This window comes from Ambystoma mexicanum, unplaced genomic scaffold (assembly GCF_040938575.1).
Source record: "Ambystoma mexicanum isolate Mex_15411 unplaced genomic scaffold, UKY_AmexF1_1 Mex_scaf84, whole genome shotgun sequence".
NCBI classification, from domain to species: domain Eukaryota; kingdom Metazoa; phylum Chordata; class Amphibia; order Caudata; family Ambystomatidae; genus Ambystoma; species Ambystoma mexicanum.
This window is the reverse complement of record NW_027182504.1, coordinates 486,865-495,192: the sequence shown is the minus strand read 5'-3', so window position 1 is coordinate 495,192 and position 8,328 is coordinate 486,865. Positions and strand designations below refer to the sequence as shown.

Sequence of the window (8,328 nt, the reverse complement as noted above, 5' to 3'; positions counted from 1 at the left end):
AATTCTTGCAATGGAAACCTCACTGTATTTTACCAAGGCAGATAAAGGACATCTTTTGTACACCTTATACTTATAAGGAGGGTTTGGTGGCTGAAAATGCATTGCTTAGATGGTGATTGCATGTTGCTTCCACTTTGTACATATTACTGAATAAATAAAGGTGAATATTTCAAAAATGGGGGTATAGCTCAGGGGTAGAGGATTTCACTGCAGATCAAAAGGTCTCTAGTTCAAATCTGGGTGCCCCCTTGTCCAACTGTTTTACCTGTAGAAATATTTTTTTAACTAAATAAATTGAAGTAAACATTTACAATCTTAGCATTTTATGAAATGAGCAACACATTTCTACATTTGAAATACTCCTGATCATCACCTGAAACATAGGGTAAACACCATTAAGCTGTTTAGGATTTCTTCATATGATACAAGCTGTGTTTTACATTCACCCAAGTTCTACTGGTGATATTATCAGTTTGCAATAGTCCATTGGAAGCTCATATGAATGTTATAAAACTGTGGTGGAAACCAATAATATGCCCTTAATGAAATGTATTAATTTGTACAGCTGACCAGAAGTGCACTGATGTCATTAGTTCTACAAGTTCCATAGAATCACCCACTCTATCACCTTTTTAAAAAAGGGCAGTTTTCAGCATTCAAGGGTTTAACTCAGTGGTAGAGCAGAGGAGTGCAGTTCAAGAAGTCCCTGTTTCATAACCATATACCCTCGTCAATAGATCCTGTTAAAATGTTTTCCAACCCAATGCACTGTAAGAAACAAAAGGATATATCATCATTTCATATAAAAAAACAATGAACAATTGGGTTTAACTATGCTCTTAGCACAAAATCAACAAACTGCAGTAGAGAAGCAGTTACGTTTTGCAGAATTTGTGCATTTGACAAAAGTTTTTTTCCATGTTCCAAGCTCTACATGTGATACGAAATGTATGAATTCTTGCAATGGAAACCTCACTGTATTTTACCAAGGCAGATAAAGGACATCTTTTGTACCCCTTATACTTATAAGGAGGGTTTGGTGGCTGAAAATGCATTGCTTAGATGGTGATTGCATGTTGCTTCCACTTTGTACATATTTTCTGAATGAATAAAGGTGAACATTTCAGAAATGGGGGTATAGCTCAGGGGTAGAGGATTTCACTGCAGATCAAAAGGTCCCTAGTTCAAATTTGGGTGCCCCCTTGTCCAACTGTTTTACCTGTAGAAATATGTTTTTAACTAAATCAATTGAAGTAAACATTTACAATCTTAGCATTTTATGTAATGAGCAACACATTTCTACATTTGAAATACTCCTGATCATCACCAGAAACATAGGGTAAACACCATTAAGCTGTTTAGGATTTCTTCATATGATACAAGCTGTGTTTTACATTCACCCAAGTTCTACTGGTGATATGATCAGTTTGAAATAGTCCATTGGAAGCTCATATGAATGTTATAAAACTGTGGTGGAAACCAATATTATGCCCTTAATGAAATGTATTAATTTGTACAGCTGACCAGAAGTGCACTGATGTCATTAGTTCTACAAGTTCCATAGAGTCACCCACTCTATCACCTTTTTAAAAAAGGGCAGTTTTCATCATTGAAGGGTTTATGTCAGTGGTAGAGCGTAGGAGTGTAGTTCAAGAAGTCCCTGTTTCATAACCATATACCCTCTTCAATAGATCCTGTTAAAATGTATTTCAATCCAATGCACTGTAAGAAACAATAGGATATATCATCATTTCATTTACAAAACACTGAACAATTGGGTTTAACTATGCTCTTAGCACAGAATCAACAAACTGCAGTAGAGAAGCAGTTACATTTTGCAGAATTTGTGCATTTGACAAAAGATTTTTTTTCCATGTTCCAAGATCTACATGTGATATGAAATGCATGAATTCTTGCAATGGAAACCTCACTGTATTTTACCAAGGCAGATAAAAGACACCTTTTGTACCCTTTATACTTATAAGGAGGGTTTGGTGGCTGAAAATGCATTTCTTTGATGGTGATTGCATGTTGCTTCCACTTTGTACGTATTACTGAATAAATAAAGGAGAACATTTCAGAAATGGGGGTATAGCTCAGGGGTAGAGGATTTCACTGCAGATCAAAAGGTCCCTAGTTCAAATCTGGGTGCCCCCTTGTCCAACTGTTTTACCTGTAGAAATATTTTTTTAACTAAAAAAAATGAAGTAAACATTTACAATCTTAGCATTTTATGTAATTAGCAACACATTTCTACATTTGAAATACTCCTGATCATCACCTGAAACATAGGGTAAACACCATTAAGCTGTTTAGGATTTCTTCATATGATACAAGCTGTGTTTTACATTCACCCAAGTTCTACTGGTGATATTATCAGTTTGAAATAGTCCACTGGAAGCTCATATGAATGTTTTAAAACTGTGGTGGAAACCAATAATATGCCCTTAATGAAATGTATTAATTTGTACAGCTGACCAGAAGTGCACTGATGTCATTAGTTCTACAAGTTCCATCGAGTCACCCACTCTATCACCTTTTTAAAAAAGGGCAGTTTTCAACATTGAAGGGTTTATGTCAGTGGTAGAGAGTAGGAGTGTAGTTCAAGAAGTCCCTGTTTCATAACCATATACCCTCTTCAATAGATCCTGTTAACATGTTTTTCAACCCAATGCACTGTAAGAAACAATAGGGTATATCATCATTTCATATACAAAACAATGAACGATTGGGTTTAAATATGCTCTTAGCACAAAATCAACAAACTGCAGTAGAGAAGCAGTTACATTTTGCAGAATTTGTGCATTTGACAAAAGATTTTTTTTCCATGTTCCAAGATCTACATGTGATATGAAATGTATGAAATCTTGCAATGGAAACCTCACTGTATTTTACCAAGGCAGATAAAGGACATCCTTCCCACCCCATATACTTATAAGGAGGGTTTGGTGGCTGAAAATGCATTCCTTTGATGGTGATTGCATGTTGCTTGTACTTTGTACATATTACTGAAATAATAAAGGTGATCTTTTCAGAACTGGGGGTATAGCTCAATGGTAGAGCATTTGATTGCAGATCAAGAGGTCCCTAGTTCAAATCTGGGTGCCCTCTTGTCCTCCGGTTTTACCTGTAGAAATATTTTTTTAAGTAAATAAATTAAAGTAAACATTTACAATCTTAGCATTTTATGTAATGAGCAACACATTTCTACATTTGAAATACTCCTGATCATCACCTGAAACATAGGGTAAACACCATTAAGCTGTTTAGGATTTCTTCGTCCGATACAAGCTGTGTTTTACATTCACCCAAGTTCTACTGGTGATATTATCAGTTTGAAATAGTCCACTGGAAGCTCATATGAATGTTTTAAAACTGTGGTGGAAACCAATAATATGCCCTTAATGAAATGTATTAATTTGTACAGCTGACCAGAAGTGCACTGATGTCATTAGTTCTACAAGTTCCATAGAGTCACCCACTCTATCACCTTTTTAAAAAAGGGCAGTTTTCAGCATTCAAGGGTTTAACTCAGTGGTAGAGCAGAGGAGTGCAGTTCAAGAAGTCCCTGTTTCATAACCATATACCCTCGTCAATAGATCCTGTTAAAATGTTTTTCAACCCAATGCACTGTAAGAAACAAAAGGATATATCATCATTTCATATAAAAAACAATGAACAATTGGGTTTAACTATGCTCTTAGCACAAAATCAACAAACTGCAGTAGAGAAGCAGTTACGTTTTGCAGAATTTGTGCATTTGACAAAAGTTTTTTTCCATGTTCCAAGATCTACATGTGATACGAAATGTATGAATTCTTGCAATGGAAACCTCACTGTATTTTACCAAGGCAGATAAAGGACATCTTTTGTACCCCTTATACTTATAAGGAGGGTTTGGTGGCTGAAAATGCATTGCTTAGATGGTGATTGCATGTTGCTTCCACTTTGTACATATTACTGAATAAATAAAGGTGAATATTTCAGAAATGGGGGTATAGCTCAGGGGTAGAGGATTTCACTGCAGATCAAAAGGTCTCTAGTTCAAATCTGGGTGCCCCCTTGACCAACTGTTTTACCTGTAGAAATATTTTTTTAACTAAATAAATTGAAGTAAACATTTACAATCTTAGCATTTTATGTAATGAGCAACACATTTCTACATTTGAAATACTCCTGATCATCACCTGAAACATGGGGTAAACACCATTAAGCTGTTTAGGATTTCTTCATATGATACAAGCTGTGTTTTACATTCACCCAAGTTCTACTGGTGATATTATCAGTTTGCAATAGTCCATTGGAAGCTCATATGAATGTTATAAAACTGTGGTGGAAACCAATAATATGCCCTTAATGAAATGTATTAATTTGTACAGCTGACCAGAAGTGCACTGATGTCATTAGTTCTACACGTTCCATACAGTCACCCACTCTATCACCTTTTTAAAAAAGGGCAGTTTTCAGCATTCAAGGGTTTAACTCAGTGGTAGAGCGTAGGAGTGCAATTCAAGAAGTCCCTGTTTCATAACCATATACCCTTGTCAATAGATCCTGTTAAAATGTTTTTCAACCCAATGTACTGTAAGAAACAAAAGGATATATCATCATTTCATATAAAAAAACAATGAACAATTGGGTTTAACTATGCTCTTAGCACAAAATCAACAAACTGCAATAGAGAAGCAGTTACGTTTTGCAGAATTTGTGCATTTGAGAAAAGTTTTTTTCCATGTTCCAAGATCTACATGTGATATGAAATGTATGAATTCTTGCAATGGAAACCTCACTGTATTTTACCAAGGCAGATAAAGGACATCTTTTGTGCCCCTTATACTTATAAGGAAGGTTTGGTGGCTGAAAATGCATTGCTTTGATGGTGATTGCTTGTTGCTTCCACTTTGTACATATTTTCTGAATGAATAAAGGTGAACATTTCAGAAATGGGGGTATAGCTCAGGGGTAGAGGATTTCACTGCAGATCAAAAGGTCCCTAGTTCAAATCTGGGTGCCCCCTTGTCCAACTGTTTTACCTGTAGAAATATTTTTTAACTAAATCAATTGAAGTAAACATTTACAATCTTAGCATTTTATGTAATGAGCAACACATTTCTACATTTGAAATACTCCTGATCATCACCAGAAACATAGGGTAAACACGATTAAGCTGTTTAGGATTTCTTCATATGATACAAGCTGTGTTTTACATTCACCCAAGTTCTACTGGTGATATGATCAGTTTGAAATAGTCCATTGGAAGCTCATATGAATGTTATAAAACTGTGGTGGAAACCAATAATATGCCCTTAATGAAATGTATTAATTTGTACAGCTGACCAGAAGTGCACTGATGTCATTAGTTCTACAAGTTCCATAGAGTCACCCACTCTATCACCTTTTTAAAAAAGGGCAGTTTTCATCATTGAAGGGTTTATGTCAGTGGTAGAGCGTAGGAGTGTAGTTCAAGAAGCCCCTGTTTCATAACCATATACCCTCTTCAATAGATCCTGTTAAAATGTATTTCAACCCAAAGCACTGTAAGAAACAATAGGATATATCATCATTTCATTTACAAAACACTGAACAATTGGGTTTAACTATGCTCTTAGCACAGAATCAACAAACTGCAGTAGAGAAGCAGTTACATTTTGCAGAATTTGTGCATTTGACAAAAGATTTTTTTTCCATGTTCCAAGATCTACATGTGATATGAAATGCATGAATTCTTGCAATGGAAACCTCACTGTATTTTACCAAGGCAGATAAAAGACACCTTTTGTACCCTTTATACTTATAAGGAGGGTTTGGTGGCTGAAAATGCATTTCTTTGATGGTGATTGCATGTTGCTTCCACTTTGTACGTATTACTGAATAAATAAAGGCGAACATTTCGGAAATGGGGGTATAGCTCAGGGGTAGAGGATTTCACTGCAGATCAAAAGGTCCCTAGTTCAAATCTGGGTGCCCCCTTGTCCAACTGTTTTACCTGTAGAAATATTTTTTTAACTAAAAAAAATGAAGTAAACATTTACAATCTTAGCATTTTATGTAATTAGCAACACATTTCTACATTTGAAATACTCCTGATCATCACCTGAAACATAGGGTAAACACCATTAAGCTGTTTAGGATTTCTGCATATGATACAAGCTGTGTTTTACATTCACCCAAGTTCTACTGGTGATATTATCAGTTTGAAATAGTCCACTGGAAGCTCATATGAATGTTTTAAAACTGTGGTGGAAACCAATAATATACCCTTAATGAAATGTATTAATTTGTACAGCTGACCAGAAGTGCACTGATGTCATTAGTTCTACAAGTTCCATTGAGTCACCCACTCTATCACCTTTTTAAAAAAGGGCAGTTTTCAACATTGAAGGGTTTATGTCAGTGGTAGAGCGTAGGAGTGTAGTTCAAGAAGTCCCTGTTTCATAACCATATACCCTCTTCAATAGATCCTGTTAACATGTTTTTCAACCCAATGCACTGTAAGAAACAATAGGGTATATCATCATTTCATATACAAAACAATGAACGATTGGGTTTAAATATGCTCTTAGCACAAAATCAACAAACTGCAGTAGAGAAGCAGTTACATTTTGCAGAATTTGTGCATTTGACAAAAGATTTTTTTTCCATGTTCCAAGATCTACATGTGATATGAAATGTATGAATTCTTGCAATGGAAACCTCACTGTATTTTACCAAGGCAGATAAAGGACATCCTTCCCACCCCATATACTTATAAGGAGGGTTTATTGGCTGAAAATGCATTCCTTTGATGGTGATTGCATGTTGCTTGTACTTTGTACATATTACTGAATTAATAAAGGTGATCTTTTCAGAACTGGGGGTATAGCTCAATGGTAGAGCATTTGATTGCAGATCAAGAGGTCCCTAGTTCAAATCTGGGTGCCCTCTAGTCCTCCAGTTTTACCTGTAGAAATATTTTTTTAAGTAAATAAATTAAAGTAAACATTTACAATCTTAGCATTTTATGTAATGAGCAACACATTTCTACATTTGAAATACTCCTGATCATCACCTGAAACATAGGGTAAACACCATTAAGCTGTTTAGGATTTCTTCGTATGATACAAGCTGTGTTTTACATTCACCCAAGTTCTACTGGTGATATTATCAGTTTGAAATAGTCCACTGGAAGCTCATATGAATGTTTTAAAACTGTGGTGGAAACCAATAATATGCCCTTAATGAAATGTATTAATTTGTACAGCCGACCAGAAGTGCACTGATGTCATTAGTTCTACAAGTTCCATAGAGTCACCCACTCTATCACCTTTTTAAAAAAGGGCAGTTTTCAACATTGAAGGGTTTATGTCAGTGGTAGAGCGTAGGAGTGTAGTTCAAGAAGTCCCTGTTTCATAACCATATACACTTGTCGGGGGGAAATTCTGCCGGGGTCGGCCAGGCCGTCCGCAGACCTCCGGGCAGGGAGGCCCCAACTCCTCCCGTATATCCCAAAAGAGATAGAGTATGAGACACACGCAAGAAGCAAGGTGACTCTGCTGTTTATTACACAAAACGGCAGGGATGGGTCAAGGAGCGTACGCGTCCGTCCTGACACACACAATTGTGGGGCTCACAGGCCCTTTTTACCTTATTCTGACGCGCTACTTGCGTCACCTTGGAGTGTTTAGCAAAAAACCTATTTCCACTCTGGATTGGTTACTCGAGTGGTATGTTTAATATAGCATACATATAGAGAACGGTGTTAGTGGTTGAGGGTTAGTCAGGTGGTATACCTGGGCTGTGCCTTCAATTTGATACATGAAAATTGTTACATGAAGACCTCTGAGGATTGGTCAATGTTAATGGCGTCAGTGATAAGAGCCCCATGTTCTGATTGGTCCGCTCGCGAGCCTCCCAGTCTGGGACTATCGCTGTTCCCAGCTCGCGGTGCACCTATCCTTTGCAACAATGTTTTACTATGGGTAGGTGTAAACAATGTGAGGATTCATTCGTATGTTGGGAGGTCGACTACTCCCACTGCTGCAGATGTCCAATGAGTCTTTTAATTGTATCTGCCTGTGTCTTGAAACGTGGGATTCAGGTGTCTCCTTCCTCCTAGGCTTGGCGTCCTGTCAAGTTTGGCTTTGTCACGTGAGGTGGGACCGTGTTTGAGGCAAAATTCAACACAATTAATATTGTTTTTCCTACTGTGTGCCTGGTTTATCTTGCAGGTGCGACCTTGGCGTCGGCTTGTGGCGTGCGAGATTGCAACATCGTGCCCTTGGCGGTGTGCTTTCGCCGGGCTCATATTGCAGGGTCAGCAACCGAGCTCTTGCTCATTCAATGTTCATG

At 37.1% G+C, this 8,328-nt stretch overlaps 2 non-coding genes across 2 annotated transcripts; both read left to right on the top strand.

Moving 5' to 3' along the window:
- The first annotated feature begins 3,039 nt into the window (after positions 1-3,039).
- Positions 3,040-3,111, top strand: TRNAC-GCA (transfer RNA cysteine (anticodon GCA)). The gene has a single exon. It is a non-coding gene; the product is annotated as a tRNA-Cys (tRNA).
- Positions 3,112-6,852: 3,741 nt separating this feature from the next.
- Positions 6,853-6,924, top strand: TRNAC-GCA (transfer RNA cysteine (anticodon GCA)). The gene has a single exon. It is a non-coding gene; the product is annotated as a tRNA-Cys (tRNA).
- The last annotated feature ends 1,404 nt before the right edge of the window (positions 6,925-8,328 follow it).